The sequence below is a fragment of the Dendrobates tinctorius genome, unplaced genomic scaffold (genome assembly GCF_039654945.1).
Source record: "Dendrobates tinctorius isolate UK_male_01 unplaced genomic scaffold, ASM3965494v1 ptg000158l, whole genome shotgun sequence".
Classification (NCBI taxonomy): Eukaryota; Metazoa; Chordata; class Amphibia; order Anura; family Dendrobatidae; genus Dendrobates; species Dendrobates tinctorius.
Genome location: NW_027361825.1, coordinates 6,725,146 through 6,749,038, shown reverse-complemented (window position 1 = coordinate 6,749,038; position 23,893 = coordinate 6,725,146).

The window sequence follows — 23,893 nt, the reverse complement described above, 5'->3', positions numbered from 1 at the left end:
GTATAATGAACCCCATATATTGCTCCATACAGAGTGAGCCCCATATATTGCTTCATACAGAATAATGAGCCCCACACATTGCTCCATACAGAATAATGAGCCCCATGTATTGCTCCATACAGTATAATGAGCCCCATATATTGCGCCTTACAGAATAATGGACCCCATTTAATGCACCACACAGTATAATGAACCCCATATAATGCTCCATACAGAATAATGAGCCCCATATAACACTCCATACAGAATAATTGGCCCCATATATTGCTCCACATATAATGGGCCCCATATATTGTTCCATACATTTTATGATGGGCCCCATATAATGCTCCATACATAATGGGCCCCATATAATGCTCCATGCAGAATGGGCCCATATAATGCTCTAGTATATGATGGTTCTCATATATTGCTCCAGTATATGCTGGGCCCCATAAAATTCTCCATGCAGAAAGGGCCTCATATATTGCTCCGTCCAAAAAAAAATGAAATACCTCTCCTTGCTGACCGCAGGTCCGAACTCCTCAGTGTCATTGTCTTCTGACTCTCTCTGCACCGTGACTGTTCAGAGTAGAGGGCACTGTAGTGATTTCATTGCGCCCTCTGACCTGAAACATCACAGAGTCATGAGATGTGGAAGATGCCACAGTGGAGGTAAGTATTCCATGTACTGAGGCCCTGAGCAAGCAGGGGCCCACTTGTGGGCACTGGCACCAGGCCCCCATAGCGTGCTGGTGTCTCCGACTGCGAGTTGGCCCCCTGCCTGTTCAGGGCTATGGCACTTGCTTGGGGGCACTGGTGGCTGGCGCCAGTCAAGTTGTAAACACATGACCCCTTTGAAAATTTCATTATTATGCAATTGGGCAGTTAGACAGTGGCTTATAGCATGGGTTGCCATTGCCAGGGGCAAGGCAAGTAATTTGTGCCGTCCCAAACTGTGAACCATTAGCACTCCCGGAGTCTCTTCCAGGCAAGTGGAAAGAACTCCGGGAGTGCTAATGGTTCATGGTCTGGGGGACATTAATTGCTTGCATTAAAGGACACAAGTTACTTGCTTTGCTCTTAACAGAGCAGCTTCTTCTCTTCCGCTCTGCTCTGCCAATGGTGAGTTACTGACAACGTTATGCTGATTGATAGCCGGCTCCCCGCTGCCTCACTATGGAAAGAGAGCTGTCAATCAGCATGACATTAGCAGGAAGAAAAAGCAAAAGCTCAAAAATGAAAAATTGGCTATGGCAGGAAGGTGAAAAATACAATAGATGTAATTGGGGAATAAAGTGATCTATACCGGGCACACCATGAACTTTCATATTTTTTTTCTCTTCTTTCCAAGAGTCATAACATTTTTATTTTTCTGTCCACTCATCTTTATGAGGCTTATTTTTTTGCAGGATGATTTGTAGTTTTGAATGTTATGACTAAAGATTGGCGAACCCGAACAGTAAAGTTTGGGGTCCGTACTGAACACATAGTGCACGTGCACAGACCCTGATCACGCACATCTCTAGGAAGTCTGTGTTACTGTGCCGGTTCGAATATCGGCTGCTTACCACGCTGTCATCTGTCTGACAGTGAGAGAAAAACTGGCTCTGATCAGTGTTAAGTTAGTCACCGCCAGTTAGAGAGCTGTGACTGGCAATAAAAAAGTTACCGTTGGTTATAGGTGTCAACTAATGAGAGAATACTACTCTCATCTGAGTAGGGTTGTTGTCACTGACAACAGTGAGAGTAGGCATCGCTGCTGGGAGTATTCATCATCTGTCACCTGTGCTATAAATACACAAATAAAAAAATGGGTTCAATTCTGTTTTTGATAACCAGCACAGGCAAAACCGATAGATGAGGGCTCCAGCTTTATCATGGCTGGTTATCAAGAATAGAGGGATCCTGACGCCATTTTTTTAAACTTTGTGTGGTCCCTCCATTTTTTACAACCAGACAAGCTAAAGCAGACAGCAGGGGGTTGGTATTCTTAGACTGGTAAAGGGTCATGGATATTGGCCCCCCCAGCCTAAAAATAGCAGCCCACAGCCACTTAGAAAAGGTACATCTATTAGATGTGTCTATTCTTGCACTTTACCCGACTCTTTCCACTTGCCCTGGTGCAGTAGCAAGTGGGGTTATAGGTTTTGAGTTGATATCAGTTGTTTTATGCCTGTTGATATCAAGCCCAGAGGTTAGTAATAGAGAGGCGTCTATAAGCTGCCCCCATTACTAATCCCATAGTTAGATTGTAAAAAAAAACACCTAGAATAAAATCATTTAATTGAAATAATGACACAGACTTCTTTATTTGAAGTAAAAATAAAATAGCACAATTGTATTCACCTTTAGCCCTAATCCACTGAAGCCCATGTCACCTGTAAATTAAAGAAAAGACAGAAAATAATAAACAACCATAATATTCACCTTTACGCCTAATCCAATGATGCCCATGTCCCCTGTAAAATAAGAAAAATAATAAACAACCATATCCCTCACCTGTGCGATGTCAAGATAATCCATATTTGTACCACAAAGATCCTGATGAATTGGATAGCGGTCACATCAGTGAGGCCACCGCTATCCATGCCAGCTAGCTCACACTGAAACAGGAGCATAATCACACTCCTGCAGTGTGTAGCGCTGAGCTCCTGTGAGAAATGTCACTGGAGTTCATAGCGGATGATTCCGAGTAACCCCAGGGATGCTTGCTGAGTGAAAAAGTTCTGTTGGTTCTGTCTGCTCTGGTTATCAATTTTTTTGTTTATTTATAGCACAGGTGATGAATACCCCCATAAGCTGCACCTGCTCCTGCTGTTATCAGCAACAGCAGGCATACGCTGATGAGAGTAGTACTCTCTTATCAGCAAATGCCTGCGACTGGCACTAACCTTTTTACTGCTGGTCACAGCTGCTGGCTCACGCTGTCATCTGACAGCATGGGAACACTTCTCTCTGACTGGCTGTGACAAACCTACTGCTGAACAGAGCTCCCCGGTGTTTCTCACGCTGTAACATAGATGACAGCATGGGAAACAGCTGATGTTTGGGGTGCCAAACACGAACAGTAACAAAGATTTTCTGGAGAAGTCTTTGTCTGGGGTCCATGCACGGACACCAGGTATTCGGTATGGACCCCAAGCTTTACTTTTCAGGTTCGCCCATCTCTAATTATGATACCATTACATTTTATTATGTAATGTACTGAAAAATGGGGAAAAAATTCCAAGTGCAGTAAATTCAGGAAAAAAATGCAATTTCAACATTGAATTGTGAGTTTTGTTTGTACAGTACCTTGCACCAAGGGTCTCCAAGTCAGTATTTTAAGGTTTTTTCCTTTACTTTTGTTTTTTCTTTAGTATTCACAGAGGACTTGAACTTACTATAATAAGATCACATGTTTTATAACAGTATATAGCTGGCAGCAGTATGGCAGCCATGGGTACCTTCAGATGAACTGCCATTGCTGTTCATCGGAACTCTGCGATCACCTCATAGGGATTGAGGCAATGGGTGCCCAGAATGATGAACCGAATGGCGCTGTCAGAGATTGACAGTGGCATTTAAGGGGTTAATAGCTGTGATCAGAGCTTAGCTCGGATTTCTGTTGTTACCGGCAGATGCCAGCTGTGCAGTACAATTTATGAACTAAAATTTATATATTTTTATACATATTTTTTATTACATTTTTTGTGGGGGGTTTAATGTACCTATTTTATTAACCTAGCCCTAAACCTAAGTCTAGCCCTATCCTGAATCCTAGCCCTAACACAGCCAAGAGGAAGAAGAGGTGCATCGCTTAGTCAAGTGGATTATTTGACTGGCTGAAATTTTGAGCACCCATAAAATTTGGTACCACTTACCCTCACGCTATACCACTGCAATTTTGACATTTGCCTGAATACACCTCCAGGTCTGTGCAGAAACTGAACCAGCAGGGGGTGCTGCGAAATTTCTACTATGAAGCTTGCAGGATTGTGAGTGCAGTTGTGAACTGTGCTATGGCTCTGGATGGATTAATATTCCCCTTTCCCAATAGCAGTGTTTCCTTCACTATATATAGCTCTGGACATTATAGGCATTTGCATCTTTTTTAATCCCTTATTTACATTACGCCGCTGGACGAGTGTCAGAAGCCAGAAAGATATACGGGTGTGGTGGCACTTGCATACGTCTCACCTGTGCGCACTGCAGGCACCACAGGTTGTAGGTTGCACAGAATCTTGTACAAACACAAGCAGCTGGCAGCAATCAAGATTTCTGAATTATGACAAATATTGTTCATGATTTGTTGCCAGCAAAACTTTAAAATAAAAAAAAAGCTGCTTCTTGCTACAAATCTCAGCCGTACATGTGGGTAAAACCATGTGCAACAATAAAAATTATATATATACATTGTGTCCAACATAAATGAGCACACCCCCTTTGAAAAGTAAGATTTCAATCATTATCTCACTGAACCCAAGAACAGTTTCCAAAATTTTGACAATTCCGAGTTTCATAGAACATTTTTTAAAGCCATAACATAAATTTCATTGCAAAAACTTCAGTTTGACTCCAACTAGTTGATGCAAAAATTAATACACCCCACATCAAAAACTACAACGTCTAGAATTTTGCACAACTTCTATGATTTTTAAGGGCAGAACTAAGTCTTCAAGACATGGAACAACAAGTTGGCGACATATTACAACATTGTTCTTTTTCCATTCTTCAAGAACGAGCTCTTTTAGAGCCGGATACTCGATGGAGAGCGGTAACAACTTGTGTCTTCAGAATTCCCCTTATATGTTCAGTTGGGGCGAGATGAAGAGAAACTTGATTACTGAATGACTTTCAGTAGTGAATAATAGCATTGCAATACTGTAGAGTTTGGATTGGATGGGAGGTAAAAATACACCCACTCTCAACTCTTTTGCAGCCTTTAACAGGATTTCCTCCAGGATTGTTCTGTGTTTCGCTCCATCCATCTTCCCATCATCTCTGATCAGCTTCCCTGTCACTGCTGAAAAAACTGCCTCCTCACAGCAAGATGCTGACACCACCTTGTGTAACAGGGTGGATGGTGTTTTCATGGTGATGTGCAGTGTTATTTTTCCACCACACATAGTGTTTTGCATTCAGCTAAAACATTCTACTTTGGTCTCATATGACCAGAGCACCTTCTACCACATGCTCACTGTGTCGCCTACATGGCTTTTTGAAAACAGCAAACGGGTCTTTTTATAGCTGTCAAAAATGGCTGTCTTCCTGCTACTCTTTAAAGGCCAGATTTGTGGAGTATATGACTAATAATTATTCGGTGAACTGATTCTACCACCTGATCTATGGATCTTTTCAGACCTCTGAGGTCTTCACAGAAAAGCTGTAGTTCTATTGAGAATAAATTATACACAGGTGGGCGCAATGTTCTAACGATGTGACTTCTGGAAGTGATTGGTCACTTAGGGGTATCAGACTATAGTGGTGCTGAATACAAATGCACAGTACAATTTTCAGATTTATATTTTTAAAATAACTAGAAAACCATTTATCATTTCTTTAACATTTCACAAATACACACGTGGTCAAAATTGTTGGTACCCCTCGTTTGACAGAAAAATCCACAATGGTGACAGAAATAACTTGAATCTGACAAAAGTAATAATAAATCAAAAATCTATGAAAATGAAGAAATCAAAGTCAGACATTACTTTTCAACCATGCTTCCACAGAATTTAAACAAAAATAAAACTCATGAAATAGGCCTGTACAGAAATGATGGTACCCTTAACTTAATATTTTGAGGCAATCACTGCAATCAAACAATTCCTGTAACTGTCATTGAGACTTCTGCACCTCTCGACAGGTATTTTGGCCCACTCCTCAAGAGCAAACTGCTCCAGTTGTCTCGTGTTTGAAGGCTGCCTTGTCCAGACGGCATTTTTCAACTCATTCCAAAGATGCTCAATAGGAGCAGGTCAGGGCTCATAGAAGACCACTTCAAAATAGTCCAATGTTTTCCCTTTAGCCATTCTTGGGATGTTTTTAGCTGCGTGTTTTGGGTCATTATCCTGCAAGACCCATGACCTGCGACTGAGACCAAGCTTTTTGACACTGGGCACCGCATTTCTCTCTAGAATCCCTTGATGAGATTTCATTGTACTCTGCACAGATTCTAGACACCCTGTGCCAGATACAGCAAAGCAGCCCCAGAACATAACAGAGTCTTCCCTATGTTTCACAGTAGGGACAGTGTTCTTTTCTGGATATGCTTCATTTTTCATCTGTGACCACAAAACATAGAACATAGCTGATGTGCCCTGCCAAAACATTCCATTTTTGTCTCATCTATCCATAGGACATTCTCCCAGAAGCTTTGTGGCATCTCAACATGCAGTTTAGCAAGTTTCAGACTGGCTTTTTTATGATTTTTTTTCAACAATGGTGTCCTCCTTGGTCGTCTCGTATGAAGTCCACTTTGGCTCATACGACAGATGGTGCGATCTGACACTGATGTTCCTTGAGCTTGATGTTCACCTTTAATATGTTTAGAAGTTTTTCTGGGCTCTTTTGTTACCATTCGTATTATCCGTCTCTTTGATTTGTCATCAATTTTCCTCCTGCGGCCACGTCCAGGGAGGTTGGCGCAAGTCCCATGAAGCTTAAATTTCGGAATAATATGTGCAACTGTAGTCATAGGAACATCAAGCAGCATGGCTATGGTCTTATAACTTTTACCTTTAGCATGTTTGTCTATAATTTTCTTTCTAATCTCCTGAGACAACTCTTTCCTTCGCTTCCTCTGGTCCATGTTGAGTGTGATACACACCATGCCACCAAATAGCACAGTGAGTATTTGTAGCCCTCTATACAGGCCCACTCACTGATTCCAAGATTGTAGACACCTGTGATGCTAATTAGTGGACACACTTTGATTTAACATGTCCCTTTTGTCACATTATTTTCAGGGGTACCATCATTTCTGTCCAGGCCTATTTTATGAGTTTTAATTTTTTTTTTTAATTCTGTGGAAGCATGGTTGAAAAGCAATGTCTAACTTTCATTTGTTCATTTTCATAGATTTTTTATTTGTTAATACTTTTCTCAAATTCAAGTTATTTCTGTCACCATTGTGGGTTTTTCTGCCATGAAACAAGGGGTACCAACAATTTTGACTACATGTGTACTTGCTACTTTGTGTGCGCATCACATAAAATCTCAACAAAATACATTTATGTTTGTGGCTGTAATATGAAAAAATGTGGAAAAGTTTGAGGGTATTAATACTGTTTCAAGGCAAGGTGTCATGCTACTGCAGTGCAGTATAGTGCAACCTCCACCAGGGGGTGCTGGTGAGTGAAGAGAGGTTGCACACACAGCCTAGCAACACTGAGCAGCAGCACAAGCACCACCAGGTGGGGAAAGAGTGGTCAGACAAGCCGGGTCAGAAACAGTCAGGAGCAGAAGTACCAGAGGTCACAGCAGTACACGTGGTCAGAAACAAGCCAGGGGATCAGCAATGGTTGGAAGCGGATAGGACAAAGACCAAAGACAGAAGTGGGTCCGAATGCAAGCCAAGTCAAAACAAGGGAGTCAACAAACTTACAGGGAAACACAGAGAAAGGACAGACAGAGGGAATAAACAGACACGGGGCAAGTCAGGGATCACAGCAGGACAAATCAGGATATAGTAGAGTCAGATACACATGCCAAAGGCAGAACTATAGCTGACACTGCCTGCAGGATGCAGCAGAGCTAAATTGCAAACCTGAAACCAGACTGAGGCTGAGAAAAGTTAACCTCTGAAATGATCAGACCGGGAACATGGAGTGACAGGGCTCAAAACCCGGTCTGGATCATGATAGTACCCTCCTCTCAAGTCGGGGCCACCGGACCCCCAGGCTTCCCAGGATAACGTGTATGAAATGCCTAAACCAATCGATCAGCATAGACAGTGTAATGAATGGAAGCAGAGGCAGAGATGGTGAAGTTCACATTCGTTTTTATTTTTAAAGTGGAACCTCAGGACCACGGTTTGCGGTCCTCCGAAGAGGGCGTGACTAGTGAGCCCCGGGCACCAGTAGTAAAGCCCCTCAGACAGGGCCAGAATGGAATACCTGAAGAACACAGGTACTACCTCCAGTTAGACCCCGAACACGTGGCAGCTGTCCCAGCGGGACCAAAAGGGATAACAGTAGTTACAGCAGAATCCGTAATGAGCTGGGTCCTGGATCCGGGTAGATGGTAAGGAGTCGGTTCCAGTAACCTTCTCACAGTCCTCAGACATGGATGGCTGTTGGCGGAACGGGATGGCTTTCACCCACATGGTTGCAGATATAACCAGGAAGCACATGATACAGATATGCTGTGGAGACAGAGAGCATTTGGAAATGCACAGAGACTGCAGATGCAGCGCAGACAGGTAAGCACGAGAACCGGATGTACCAATGATAGATACTCGTTGCTCCGGCATTCTCTCCCTATGGAGGAGAGGCCAGAAATAGCAGCCAGTGCGCTGCCATTGGTTAATTGCATTTTTTGAATAATGCACGATATCCCTTTAAGAAGGCAGGAGAGCGGGCGGGCGTGCCCTAATAGCCTTAGCTACAGATCTCCCCACAGGATGCCAGGAGGTGGAGGCAGGAGGGAGACCTGAATGTTGAGCAGCAGCATGAGATCCAGAGGAGGCCGGCTGCCGCCCAAGGACAGCACGTAAGGCTCGAGGTAAGTGTCCAGAACGAGGGGCAGCAGCAGACCTGGACGCAGCTCCAGGACGGGGACCAGGTGTAACAGTGGTAGACCTCGGCGCCGCGCCAGGACAGGGACCAAGTGTAACAGAATCCCCCTCTTTAAACCCCCTCTCCTTCAAGCCTGCGTAGAACCGATTAAGGAGAAGAGGAGCCTGGATGTTCTCCCTAGGCTCCCAAGATCTCTCCTCATGACCAAAACCCTTCCAGTCCACCAGGTAGTAGGCCTTACCCCTTACTCTTTTTACGGCCAGGATATGTTTTACCACAAAAACATCATCCTCCGAGACAGGGTCAGGAGTGGTACCCGGATCCTTAAAGAAGGGGCTCAAGACTACTGGTTTGAGAAGAGAGACATGAAAGGAGTTAGGCACACGCAGGGAAGTAGGCAACTTCAGCTTGTACGAGACTGGATTGATCTGTCTCAAGATCTCAAATGGTCCAATGAACCAGGGACCCAATTTGTAGGATGGCATCTTTAAACGGATATACTTTGAAGAGAGCCATACCTTGTCTCTGGAGCAAAAGATAGGCGCATCCAAATGTCTCTTGTCCGCATGCCTTTTCATACGCTGGGAGGCTTTCTCCAGAGCTGTTTTGGTGTCTCTCCAGACCTTAGAAAACTCTTCGGAGAAAGTATCGGCAGCCAGAACGCCAGAAGATCCGGGGATGGGAAGAGGTATTCCGGGTTGCAGTCCGAAGACAATCTGAAAGGGAGACTTTCCAGAAGATTCACTTACTTGGTTGTTGTAGGAAAATTCAGCCCAGGACAGTAAGTCTACCCAGTCGTCATGATGCGCGTTGACAAAGTGACGCAGGAATCCAGCCAGGATTTGATTTGTCCTCTCCACTTGTCAATTGGACTGGGAATGGTATGCTGAGGAAAAATCCAGTTCAATTCTTACCAGTTTACAAGCTGCTCTCCAGAATCTTGAGGTGAACTGGACTCCTCTGTCGGAAACGATGTGGAGAGGGAAACCATGGAGACGGAAGATGTGCCGGATGAACAGGTGCGCCAACTCAGGAGCAGTTGGAAGACAGGGTAGCGGAACGAAGTGGGCCATTTTAGGGAAGCGGTCCACCACTACCCACACCACAGAACAGCCAGATGAGATCGGAAGATCTGTGATGAAGTCCATCGCGATGTGTTGCCAGGCAGCAGACGGAATTGGTAGGGGCTGGAGCCTACCTGTGGGTAGATGCTTGGCCGTCTTGTTACGGGCACAAGAAGGGCAGGTTGTGACGTACTCCTGAATGTCCTTAGCCATAGCAGGCCAACAATAGTACCGGGAGATGAGTTGCAGAGTCTTTCTCTGACCGGCGTGACCAGCCAACTTGGATGAGTGACCCCACCGAAGGACACAAGTACGTTCAGAAGCTGACACGAAAGTCTTCCCAGGGAGAAGCCGGGTAAGGTCAGAAGAAGCGACAGCGACTAACCTTGAGGGTTCAATGATGTGCTGTGGTTCTTCCTCCTGATCAGAAGGTAGAAAGGCTCTTGAAAGTGCGTCTGCTTTGACATTTTTGTCAGCTGGGCGAAAATGAAGAACAAAATTAAAGCGAGCAAAAAAACAAAGCCCAGCGAGCTTGACGCGTATGCAGCCTTTGTGCAGTTTGGAGGTAAGCAAGGTTTTTGTGATCGGTGTATATGACTACCTGATGAAGAGCTCCTTCTAGAAGATGCCTCCACTACTGCAGAGTCAACTTGATAGCCAACAATTCCCGATCTCCAATGGAATAATTTCTCTCTGCGGAAGAAAAAACCTTGGAAAAAAAACCACAGGAGTGCATTCGCCCGGTGGACGATTTCTGGGTTAGTACGGCTCCCGCACCTACTGAAGAGGCATCGACCTCAAGAAAAAATTGTTCATTAGAGTCAGGACGATGAAGAACAGGTGCGACAGCAAAGGCCTTTTTTAGAGAAACAAAAGCCTCCTCCGCATCAGGGGGCCAATCCTTGGGATTTGTACCTTTCCGGGTCAGAGCCGAGATGGGCGCCACTCGGGTGGAGAAGTTAGGAATGAATTGTCTGTAGTAGTTGGCGAAGCCCATAAATAGCTGTATGGCCTTCATCCCAGATGGACGAGGCCACTTGAGTATAGCTGACAACTTCTCTGGATCCATTTTTAATCCTGTGGAGGAAACAATGTAACCGAGGAAAGGCAAAGAGGATTGTTCAAAAATGCACTTTTCAAATTTGGCATACAGTCTGTTCTCCCTGAGCCTCTGTTAGACTAGGCGTACTTGCCCCCAGTGCGAGACCAAGTCAGTGGAAAAAATCAGAATGTCGTCCAGGTAGACAACAACACAGGTGTAAAGCAGATCCCTGAAAATGTCATTGACGAACTCTTGGAAAACAGCGGGTGCATTGCTTAGACCAAACGGCATTACCAGGTACTCGTAGTGACCATCACGTGTGTTGAAGGCTGTTTTCCATTCGTCACCATCCCTGATTCGGATCAAGTTGTAGGCACCTCTGAGATCCAGCTTGGTGAAGATCTTGGCCCCTCGGAGGCGGTCAAACAGTTCTGAAACTAGAGGCAAAGGGTACCAGTTTTTTACCGTGATCTGGTTCAGTCCCCGGTAGTCGATACAGGGCCACAAGGATCCGTCCTTTTTCTTCACGAAGAAGAAGCCTGCTCCTGCCGGTGATGATGATTTTCGGATAAACCCTCTGGCCAAATTCTCCTGGATGTAGTCCGACATAGCCTGAGTCTCTGCCTGGGAAAGAGGGTAAACTCTCCCACAGGGAGGAGATGTTCCAGGAAGAAGATCTATCGGACAGTCATACAACCTGTGAGGGGGAAGTTTTTCAGCTTCCTTTTTCCCGAAGACATACGAGAAGGACCAGTAAGCGGATGGTAATCCAGGCAGGGTAGCAGGTTGGACCGGGGGTGAAACTGGTTCAGCAACGGTCCGAGCAGGAATCTCCCCAACGTAGAATTTCGCCTGTTCTCCAATTAAGAACTGGTTCGTGTTTCTGAAACCAAGGCAAACCTTAGAAGCAAGGGATGAGACAAACCAGGGTACACATAAAACGGATTCTATCAGAATGCATAAGACCTACCTGGAGTTCCACTGGCACAGTCTGGAACTGGACGGGTTCAGTCAGTGGCTGGCCATCAACAGCGGTCACCCGCAGCGGATTGGGTAGAGCTTGAACTGGTAAGTGGTAGCGATCCACAAGGCTCTGCTGGATAAAAATCCCGGCGGCTACGGAATCCAACAGACAGAGTCCAGAAAATTTTACTGCTCCGCAGGTCACGGAGACTGAGATCTGCAATGAAGAAGAGGAATGTTCTCTACCTAGGGTGGCCTCTCCTACCGAACCTAGGCACAGGAGTTTCCCGACTTCTTTGGACAGGAGCGGATCAGGTGTTCGGAACTACCACAATATAGACAGCTTCCGTCTTTGCGACACGCCTCCTGGCGGCGGCTGGCCAGACTTACTCGATCTACCTCCATAGCTTCGGGAGAAGAAGATGAGGTAGCCATCTTGGAAGAATTAAAGTCCAGATGGTAGAACCTCTTGTCTCGCTTTATCTCCATGGAACGCTCCTGAAAACGCAGGTCAATCTGGGTTGCCAAGGAAATCAGGTCATCTAAGATGGTAGGCCTCTCCCGTCCCGCCAGCTCATCCTTAATTTTTCCAGATAGGCCCTCCCAGAAGGTAGCCAGCAATGCCTCATTGTTCCAGGACAGCTCAGACGAGAGGGTGCGGAACTGAACAGCATACTGAGCCACCGTGAGGGTTCCTTGGCGTAAACAAAGCAGGGCAGAAGCGGTCAACGTGACCCGGCCAGGTTCATCGAAGGTCCTGTGAAAAGCCTCCTGGAAAGCTTGAAGATCATTAACCAGCAGGTCTCCTCTCTCCCATAACGGGTTTAGCCAGGCGAGACCCTCTCCGGCTAGATATGACATAATGAAGCCCACTTTGGCACGGTCAGAAGCAAACATGTTCCCCAAGATCTCGAAGTGTAGGATACACTGATTGAGAAAACCCTGACACTGAGTGGGGCCACCATGGAAGTGGGAAGGAGCCACCAGGCGAGGACCCTTGCTTGCCGTGACAGCAGGTACCTGGGTGTTGCTAGGTGAATCAGGAGCAGCCGGGTTCAGCAGAGAATTATTATTATTATTATTATTTATTGTTATAGCGCCATTTATTCCATGGCGCTTTACATGTGAGGGGGGTATACATAAAAACAAGAGAATACATGAGAATACAAGAGAATACATGCGGGTGGACAGGTTACGTAGGTAAGACGTGATCTTGTCCTGTCGATCTTTTAGGCTGAGTTCACACGTGGCGTTTTTTTCGCGTTTCCGCGGCGGTTTTAACCGCGCGATTTTGCCGCGAAAACGTGAAAAATAAGCATCCCATGCATTCCTATGGGATTCCGCAATGCTGTGCTAATGCTGCGGTTTTTACCGCGGCAGAATCGCTTCGCGGTAAAAACCGCAGCATGCTCATTAATTTGCGGAATCGCGGCGATCCCGCACCCATAGGAATGCATTGTTCCGCTTATTTCCCGCATGTGGCTGTGCACACCATGTGAAAAGTAAGCAGAACAATTGCGGATGGTACCCATGGTCCGGAGGAGAGAAGACTGTCCTCCGGGCTTTGGGTACCATATCCCTGTAAAAAATAGAATTTAAAATAAAAAATATTGTTATTCTCACCCTCTGACGTCCCGCGCAGCCTTCCCGCTTCTCTCCATGCTCTCGTTCCCAGTAGTCCTTTGCGAAAATGCTCGCGAGACGTCGCGATCCCGCGAGAACTGACGTCATCGCGGGCATTTTCGCAAAGGATTACTGGGAATGGCTGCGCGGGACGTCGGAGGGTGAGAATAACACCGTTTTTTATTTTTTTTTTTACATTCTATCTTTTACTACTGAGGCCGCATAGGCGGCCTCAGTAGTAAAAAGTTGGTCACACTCGTCAAACACTATGTTTGACGAGTGTGACCAACCTGTCAATCAGTTCTCCAAGCGATGCTACAGATCGCTTGGAAAACGCTAGCATTTTGCAAGCTAATTACGCTTGCAAAATGCTAAATTTTCCGCGGGAATTTAAAATGCGATTTTCTCGCGGACTGGAATTCCGGAATTCTGGCGGTAATTTCCGCAAGAGTTCCGGTACGTGTGCACTTAGCCTTAAGCGGGTCACCTCTTGGCACAGTTCCATAGTTGGAGGCCTCTGGGGTCCAGCGGATTTCATGGCTGGAGCAATCTGTAAACAATGGAAGCGGAGGCAGAGATGGTGAAGTTCACATTCATTTTTATTTTTAAAGTGGAACCTCGGGACCACGGTTCGGGGGGTTCCGAAGGGGGCGTGACTAGTGAGCCCCGGGCACCCGTAGTAAAGCCCCTCAGGCAAGCCAGAATGGAGTACCCGGAGGACACAGGTGCTACCTCCAGTTAGACCCCGAACACGTGGCAGCTGTCCCAGCGGGACCAAAAGAGATAACAGTAGTTACAGCAGAGTCCGTAATGAGCCGGGTCCTGGATCTGGGTAGATGGTAAGGAGTCAGTTCCAGTGACCTTCTCACAGTTCTCAGACATGGATGGCTGTTGGCGGAACGGGATGGCTTTCGTCCAGATGGTTGCAGATATAACCAGGAAGCACAGGATACAGATATGCTGTGGAGACAGAGAGCATTTGGAAATGCACAGAGACTGCAGATGCAGAGCAGACAGGTTAGCACGACAATCGGATGTAGCAATGAAAGATACTCGTTGCTGCGGCGCTCTCCCTATGGAGGAGGGGCCAGAAATAGCAGCCAGTGCGCTGCCATTGGTTAATTGCATTTTTTGAATAATGCACGCCATCCCTTTAAGAAGGCAGGTGATCGGGCGGGCGTGCCCTAATAGTCTTAGCTACAGATCTCCCCAGAGGACGCCAGGTGGTGGAGGCAGGAGGGAGACCTGAACGCTGAGCAGCAGCTTGAGATCCAGAGGAGGCCGGCTGCCACCCAAGGACAGCACGTAAGGCTCAAGGTAATTGTCCAGAACGAGGGGCAGCGGCAGACCTGGACGCAGCACCAGGACGGGGACCAGATGTAACAGTGACAGACCTGGGCGCCGCGCCAGGACAGGGACCGAGTGTAACAGATCGCGCTGGAACCCAAGATCGATCCCCAGGACTCAGCAGAGGATGGTACAAATGACTTAATTAGGGACTTATGGAACACATTGGGGATCCAAAGCGACAGAGGAAGGCGTAAGCAAAAGGCAACTGGATTGACAACCTCAATGATCTCCTAAGGACCAATAAACCTGGGACCTAACTTAGCAGAAGGAACTTTTAGACGAATGTTCTTGGTAGACAACCACACTTTATCTCCCACCGGAACATAGGTCCTACAGACCGTCGCTTATCAGCAAAATGTTTATGTTTGCCCTGAGCTTCCCCCTCGTTCTTCTGGACCTACCTCCACCCCTCCCCCAACTGTTGAACTGCCGAATCAGCCCCTGGACATCCTGAATCCAGCCTAGAAAATTCACCAAAATGGGGGTGAAAACCATAGTTACAGAAGAGCGGAGTGGTGCCAGTGGACTGGTTAATCTGATGAAAACTCAGCCAAAGGCAATGAAGAACACCAATCATCCTGCTGAGGCATAGAAAGACACAGCAAAATCTGTTCAAGTCACTGATTGGTGTTCTCCATCTGACCGTTGGTCTTGGGATGGTAGGCAGAGGAGAAGGTCAAGCATATACACAATCTTTTACAAAATGCCCTCCAAAATTTGGACACAAATTGTACCCCTCTATCAGAAACCACACTCAAAGGCATACCATGCAACCGTACAACGTACTGAACAAACAACTTACATAGTGTTTCTGCATTAGGCAATCCTGTCAAAGGTACAAAATGCACCTGTTTACTGAATCTGTCAACCACTACCCAGATAACAGTTTTGCCATTGGAAGGAGGGATATCAGTGATAAAATACAGGGCCAAATGAGTCCAAGGTCTATCCTGAATTGGCAATGGCACCAATTCCCCGGCCGGCCGTTTATGGGAGCTCTTAGCACGGGCACAGGTTTCACAAGCAAGCACAAACCTAGCAACATCAGAGGGCATGGAGGACCACTAAAACAGCCTAGCAATGGCTTTCCGGGTGGCCGAGATCCCCGGGTGCCCACTGAGAACAGAATCGTGGAGCTCTCGGAGAACCCTCGACCGGTACTCAACTGGAACAAAGAGCTTATTATCAGTCAAAGATGGAGGAGCAAGAGACTGAACCTCCCGAATTTCATGCTCCAATTCAGAGGGAATAAACAGACATGGGGCAAGTCAGGGATCACAGCAGGACAAATCAGGATATACCAGAGCCAGATACACACGCCAAAGGCAGAACTGTAGCTGGCACCGATTGCAGGATGCAGCAGAGCTAAATAGCAAACCGGAAACCAGATTGAGGCTGAGAAAAGTTAACCCCTACAGGAACATGGAGAGACAGGACTCAAGACCCAGTCTGGATCATGACACAAGGTAGTGAAAATTGTATTTAAAGGCTTCCCCTGACTGGTGTCCACTGGTTGGGACCCGATCATTTTCTGCCCTTATTCACACACTGACATCAACTTTGACACATGATAAGGGTATTAATATTAGACAGTGTAGGACAGCCCTAACCACAGAGTCACCTTGTCGATGGTGGGATGGCTTTTATGCTATATTTGATCAAATACAGTATTACTAAGAACTCTGTATTACTTAAAGGGAACCTGTCACCCCCCCTGGGCGTTTTTCAGTTAAAGAGCCACCTTCAGCAGCACTAAGGCTGTATTCTGTGAAGGTGGCTCTTCTTTTTCTGACCCCCAGTAATGCTGAAATATCGACTTTTATAATTAGCTCCTCATACCTGTAATGTGTTCCACAGGTATGTTGTGTCCCCCAGTATCAGCTGCCTACCATCCGTCCATCATGCCTGTCCGAGGCCTCGGCGCCACCCACCATCTGTCCATCATGATGCCCCTGTGCATCACTGCCTCCTCTTAGTTTGAATCCAGGCACCTGCGCTGTGACAAGTGTTCTCGGGCATGCGCAGTGCGCGCTGCCCGAGAACCGACATCAGGCTATTGTGCCTGCGTGTTGTGGAGGCCCCAGATCCCACCCCGCAGTGTGTTATGATGTATTCACACTGCGGGGCTGGGGCCTCCGCAACACGCAGGCACAATAGCCTGATGTCGGTTCTTGAGCAGCGCGCACTGAGCATGCCTGAGAACACTTGTCACAGCGCAGGTGCCTGGATTCAAATCCAGAGGAGGCAGCGACGCATGGGGCATCATGATGGACAGATCGTGGGCGGTGCCGAGGCCTCGGACAGGCATGATGGACGGATGGTAGGCGGCTGATACTGGGGGACACAACATACCTGTGGGACTCACTACAGGTATGAGGAGCTAATTATAAAAGTCGATATTTCAACGTTACTGGGGGTCAGAAAAAGAAGAGCCACCTTCACAGAATGCAGCCTTAGTGCTGCTGAAGGTGGCTCTTTAACTAAAAAATGCCCTGGGGGGGTGACAGGTTCCCTTTAAATGCACTTTTTATTTTTATTTTTTTAATTACAGCAGGGTTTTTCTCATTTTGTCTTTTGTAGGCTTTATGGCCAATGTGAACATGCGTTTATATGCTGCATGTATACCAACTCAAACCAAGCTCAATTTGTGTTTTTTTCTTTGTATTTTTGCATTCTGTGCAAGCCGGGGTGTGGCCCCTCTCTCCTGAGCTGGAAATTGTATTTAAAGGCTTCCCCTGACTGGTGTCCACTGGTTGGGACCCAATCCTTGTCTGCCCTTATTCACACACTGACATCAACTTTGACACATGATAAGGTTTTTAATATTAGACAGTGTAGGACCACCCCGACCACACAGTCACCATGTTGATGGTGGGACGGCTTTTATGCTATATTTGATCAAATACAGTATTACTAAGAACCCTGTATTACTTAAATGCACTTTTGCTTTTTATTTATTTAATTACAGCAGGGTTTTTCTCATTTTGTCTTTTGTAGGTTTAGTAGTGTTGTAGTAGTCCATTGAGTTATAGTAGGGTACTAAACTAGTGACTAGTCATAGTGTAGCAGACCAGTGAATAGTAGTAGTATAATAGACTGGAGAATGGTAGCAGCATAGTAGTGTAAGGAGGTGACAGGAATCCTCGACTGCCTTCTCCTTCCTTTGCACACTGTACACATGTAACACGTGCGGCACCTTATTATTAGTTACTGTAAATGTAATGTGCAGTTTAACTAGTGTTCCTGTAGTGCATAATGTATTGTATTATGATGTGCCATTTGCTTAGTATTACATGTGTCACTGAGCTTAGGGACAGCATCTTAGGGATTAACAGATGGAGCTAAAAGAGGGACGGAGCAGAGCCCCAGGAACCTAGGTGAAGGTTTTCCTGCTTAGGCAAGAGTGCCTGGGTAGGCTTGCCCAGGGCAAGACGCTCTCCACAGTTGGGACCGGAGTGTGCCCCCAGTCCAGTGGATGGCTGCTGCTAAGGACTTTCGGGCAGTGTAGATGGGCACTGCTTCTGTGGGAGCGACTACAGATGGACTGTTAGTTCCCGAATTCCAGATGGGAACTGTTGATGCTATATAACTCGTTGAAGACGCAGGGAAAGTGCAGGAAGCATTACTTTATTTTGCTCATGTTACCTCATGTTCACTAAAAACTTCTAGCATTTGGACACAATAGTGACCTGTGGTGTATCTGAGGATGTGCTTCCAGCGTGGAGAACAACCCTGTGATAGAGGTAACTGACTGAGATGCAGGACCAGGACTTTATCTGTCTTTCTATGTGCAAGGGGCCGAAGTGCTCACTCGCAATGACTTAGTGGACTCGCCCACGACTACCACCCCGTGCCATCTTGTTACAGTAGTCTGGTGAGTGGTGGTGGAAGTAGTAGTAGAATAGTAGACTTGCGAGTGGACCACAGTTCGGCATCTTTACACCATCTATATCACATTATATAATCCTTCATAATTCCACGTGTATATAATAATAATAATATTAATAATCTTCCCACAGCAAATTTTTATCATGTTCTATATACTGAGATGTGTAAGTAGATAATATGTTCTTCGCAAATCTTCCTACTCCGAGGTCTCCTGCCATGTCTCTCATATCTCTATCAAGTCATAATAATTTCCTAATTATCTTGCCACAGCAAATTGCTATCATGTTCTATATCCTGAGATGTGTACACAGATAATATGTTCTAAGTGAATCTTCCTACTCTGAGGTCTCCTGCCATGTCTCTCATGTTCTTCACAAATCTTCCTACTCCGAGGCCACCTGCCATGTCTCTCATGTTCTTTGCAAATCTTCCTACTCCGAGGTCTCCTGCCATGTCTCTCATGTTCTTCGCAATTCTTCCTACTCGGAAGTCTCCTGCCATGTCTCTCATGTCTTTATCAAGTCAGAATAATTCACTAGAGCAATCTGGCTTGGGGTGAAGATAAGGTGAAGAAAAAGTGCAAAGACCATAATTAACGATTGGTGGCTTCTCAGCTGGAATGACAAATTTTTACTTTTGTGTTACATTTAATACAAGGAACTACGGTGCATCTCTTTCATGTACATGGCACAAAATCAAGGTGCTACTATGGTTTTATGACTTTTCACAATACATTATTTAAACTGGATCTGACTGGCAAGGTGCAACACCATTCCAGTAGTAGAATGAGGCACAGAAACACAGGACTAATGGTAGCATCGGATCTAGCATATAGTAGACACCAACAGCATCCAGACGACCCTATTGACTATAATGAGTCTGTTTGGTTTTCCTCATGGTGACCAGCATTTTACAGGACAAAAACGTGCAGCATGCTGCTCCATGTTGTCCTGTATTTTGATTTAACGTGATTATAGCCTAATAGAGTCTTATTTATGGTGATGGCAAGACCTTCTTCCAGTTCTGCTTGATGTCATCGATGTTTGAAGTTTCCTTAAGTTCATGATCAAATATCTCTACAGTGGATGTTGCTGCAGATTTCTAAATATATTGGTTTTCTTCCTCTAGATCTATGATCAAAAGTTAAAGATGACCATGGGACATTAAACCCTTAACGACAGTTGATACATCTTTTAACGGTGGCAGATAAGGGTATTTATTTCTCAGTGCCAGTTTTTAACGGCGCTGAGAAATAAGGTTATCGCGCCCCCTGGCTTCAGAAAATCACTGGGGTCTCCACTAGCGGTCGTAGCCGGGACACGGAGAACATGATTCAGGTCTGTTTTTACCGACCCCAGTGTTGCAATTGCTGTTATTCACAGAATAACAGTGACCGCAAAAAAAAACAGATTTCCTATTTTTTTCTCTCTCCTCTGATATGATCTCCCGGTCCCTCTGGCTGTGTTCCTTGGCGTCTTCTTCCGGTAAGAGATCTGGCGGTCAGCACCCGGCAAGAATAGGAGATTTCTCCTATTGGTTCATTTTGATCACTGTGATAGACTCTATCACACTGATCAAAATAAAAAAATAGTAAATCAAACCCCCCTTTATCACCTCCTTAGATAGGTAAAACTAAAATGTTTACATTATGGTTAGGGTTAGGGCTAGGGTTATGACTGGGGGTATAGTTGGGGTTATAGCTAGGGTTAGGGTTAGGGCTAGGTTTCGGGTTAGAGCTAGGGTTTGGGTTGAGCTAGGGTTAGGGTTGGGGCTATGGTTAGAGCTAGGGTTAGTTTGGGGCTAGGGTTAGGTTTAGGGCTAGGGTTGGAGTTAGGGTAGTGTTGAGGTTAGGGTTGTGGTGTTGAATTTAAGGTTGTAGTTAGGGTTGGGAATAGGGCTAGGGGTGTCTTGGGGTTAGGGTTGGGCTAAGGGCTGTGTTAGGGTTGGAGTTAGAATTGGTGAGTTTGCACTATTTAGGTACATCAGGGGGTCTCCAAACGCGACATAGCGCTCGCAATTGATTCCAGCCAATTTTGCATTCAAAAAGTCAAACGGTGTTCCCTCCCTTCTGAGCCCTGCCATGCACCCAAACAGTGGCTTTCCCCCACATACGGGGTATTTGCGTACTCAGATGAAATTGCACAACCAATTTTGTGGTCCATTTTCTCCTGATACCCTTGTGAAAGTTAAAAAGTTTGGTTCCAAAGTAAATTTTTCATGAAAAAAGTAAAATGTTCATGTTTTCCTTCCACATTGCTTTAGTTCTCGTGAAACACCTGAAGGGTTAACAAACTTCTTGAATGCAGGGTGCAGCTTTTAGAATGGGTCACTTTTGGGTATTTTCTCTTATATTGACTCCCCAAAATTACTTCAAATGTGAGATGGTCCCTAAAAAAATGGTTTTGTAAAATTTGTTGGAAAAATGAGAAATCGCTGGTCAACTTTTAACCCTTATAACCTCCTAACAAAATATTATGTTTCCAAAATTGTGCTGATGTAAAGTAGACATGTGGGAAATGTTAGCTATTAACTATTTTCTGTGATATGACTCTCTAATTTAAGGGCATAAAAATTAAAATTTGGAAAATTCAAATTTTTTACCAAATTTCCATTTTTTTCATAAATAAACGCAAGTCATATCGAAGAAATTTTACCACTAGCATGAAGTATAATATGTCTTGAAAAAACATTCTCAGAAAAAGTGGGATCTATTGAAGCGTTCCAGAGCTATAACCTCATAAAGTGACAGTGGTCAGAATTGTAAAAATTGGCTTGGTCATTAAGTACCAAACAGGCTCTGTCACTAAGGGATTAATAATGGAAATATCTCTAACATATTAATTCTATACAGTGTAATTGAGAAGATCTCAGTGATTGGACCATCGGGTTTTGTACGTTACAATCAGGACTTACAGGATTGGCGTCCTTCACCAGGATCAGGAGGCTTTCAATCCATGTTAATGGCTAATGGCAAATCAATTCTACTAACCAGTCTATCCATTCCTCCACCCATCCATTCCTCATGTCATCCATCAATCCATCTCTCCCTCAGCCCATATGTCGATCCATCGATCTAGCCATCCATGCATTCATCCATCCATACTTAGATGTATGAACCGCACACAATATACACACGTGGTCAAAATTGTTGGTGCCACTCGTTTAATGACAGAAAAAGCCACAATGGTCACAGAAATAACTTGAATCTGACAAAAGTAATAATAACTTAAAAATCTGTGATAATGAACAAATGAAAGTCAGACATTGCTTTTCAACCATGCTTCCACAGAATTTAAAAAAAAATAAATAAAACTCATGAAATAGGCCTGGACAGAAATGATGGTACCCTTAACTTAATATTTTGTTGCACAATCTTTTGAGGCAATCAATGCAATCAAACGATTCCTGTAACTGTCAATGAGACTTCTGCACCTCTCGACAGGTATTTCGGCCCACTCCTCAAAAGCAAACTGCTCAACTTGTCTCGTGTTTGAAGGTTGCCTTTTCCAGATGGCATGATTCAGCTCTTTCCAAAGATGCTCAATAGGATTTAGGTCAGGGCTCATAGAAGGCCACTTCAGAATAGCCAATGTTTTCCTTTTAGCTATTCTTGGGTGTTTTTAGCTGTGTGTTTTGGGTCATGACCTGCGACTGAGACCAAGCTTTCTGACACTGGGCAGCACATTTCTCTCTAGAATCCCTTGATAGTCTTGAGATTTAATTGTACCCTGCACAGATTCTAGACACCCTGTGCCAGATGCAGCAAAGCAGCCCCAGAACATAACAGAGCCTCCTCCATGCTTCACAGTAGGGACAGTGTTCTTTTTTTCATATGCTTCATTTTTCCATCTGTGAACATAGAGCTGATGTGCCTTGCCAAAAAGTTCAATTTTTGTCTCATCTCTCCATAAGACATTCTCCCAGAAGCTTTGTGGTTTGTCAACATGTAGCTTGGCAAATTCCAGTCTTGCTTTTTTTAGGATTTTTTTCAACAATGATGTCCTCCTTGGTCATCTCCCACGAAGTCCACTTTGGCTCACACAATGACAGATGGTGCGATCTGGCACTGATGTTCCTTGAGTTTAAGGCCTCTTTCACACATCCGTCTGTCACCATCAGTCAAAATCCGCCATTTTGCAAAAAAACGGATCCGCCTTTTTTCTTGGCGGATCTGTTTTTCTTCCCATTGACTTGCATTATCGGCGGATCTTGACGGATGGTCATCCGTATGATCCGTTTTTTCATGGATCCACCAAAATTTTGGCGTCCGCTGACATGACTGGACGGACACCGAAACGTTTTTTTGCTGGCCGGATCCGCATTTGCCCGGAAGAATTGCCTTTGCCGGAAATTTAACCCTAAATCCCGCTCTTGCGGCTGAGAAATTCTCTCTATCTCTCTCTCTCCTTCCTTTTTCCAGGCACGGGTTCCTTTAAAATTCAACCTTACACGGATCCGTCAACACAACGGCCCAGTGCCACCCGTTTCTTTCAATCTGCCTATGGATCCGTTTTCCGCCATTTTAGCGGATTTCGACTGAGCTGAAAAATGGATGTGTGAAACAGGACTGAGGTTCACTTTTAATCTGTTTAGAAGTTTTTCTGGGCTCTTTTGGTACCATTCGTATTATCTCTCTCTTTGATTTGTCATCAATTTTCCTCCTGCGGCCACATGCAGGGAGGTTAGCTACAGTCCCGCAGAGCTTAAATTTCTGAATAATATGTGCAACTGTAGTCACAGGAATATCAAGCTTCTTGGAGGTGGTCTTATAACTTTTATCTTTAGCATGTTTGTCTTTAATTTTCTTTCTAATCTCCTGAGACAACTCTTTCCTTCGCTTCCTCTGGTCCATGTTGAGTGTGATACACACCATGTCACCAAACAGCACAGTGAGTATCTGTAGCCTCTATACAGGCCCACTCACTGATTCCAAGATTGTAGACACCTGTGATGCTTATTAGTGGACACACCGTGATTTAACATGTCCCTTTTTGTCACATTATTTTCAGGGGTACCATCATTTCTGTCGAGGTCTATTTCATGAGTTTTATTTTTTTTTTTAAATTCTGTGGCAGCATGGTTGAAAAGCAATGTCCGACTTTCATTTGTTCATTATCATAGATTTTTTACTTATTATTACTTTTGTCAGATTACATGTTATTTCTGTGACCATTGTGGGTTTTTCTGCCATTAAATGAGGGCTACCAACAATTTTGACCATGTGCGTATACCAGGATGAGGGGAGCGGTCCTATTCTTGCA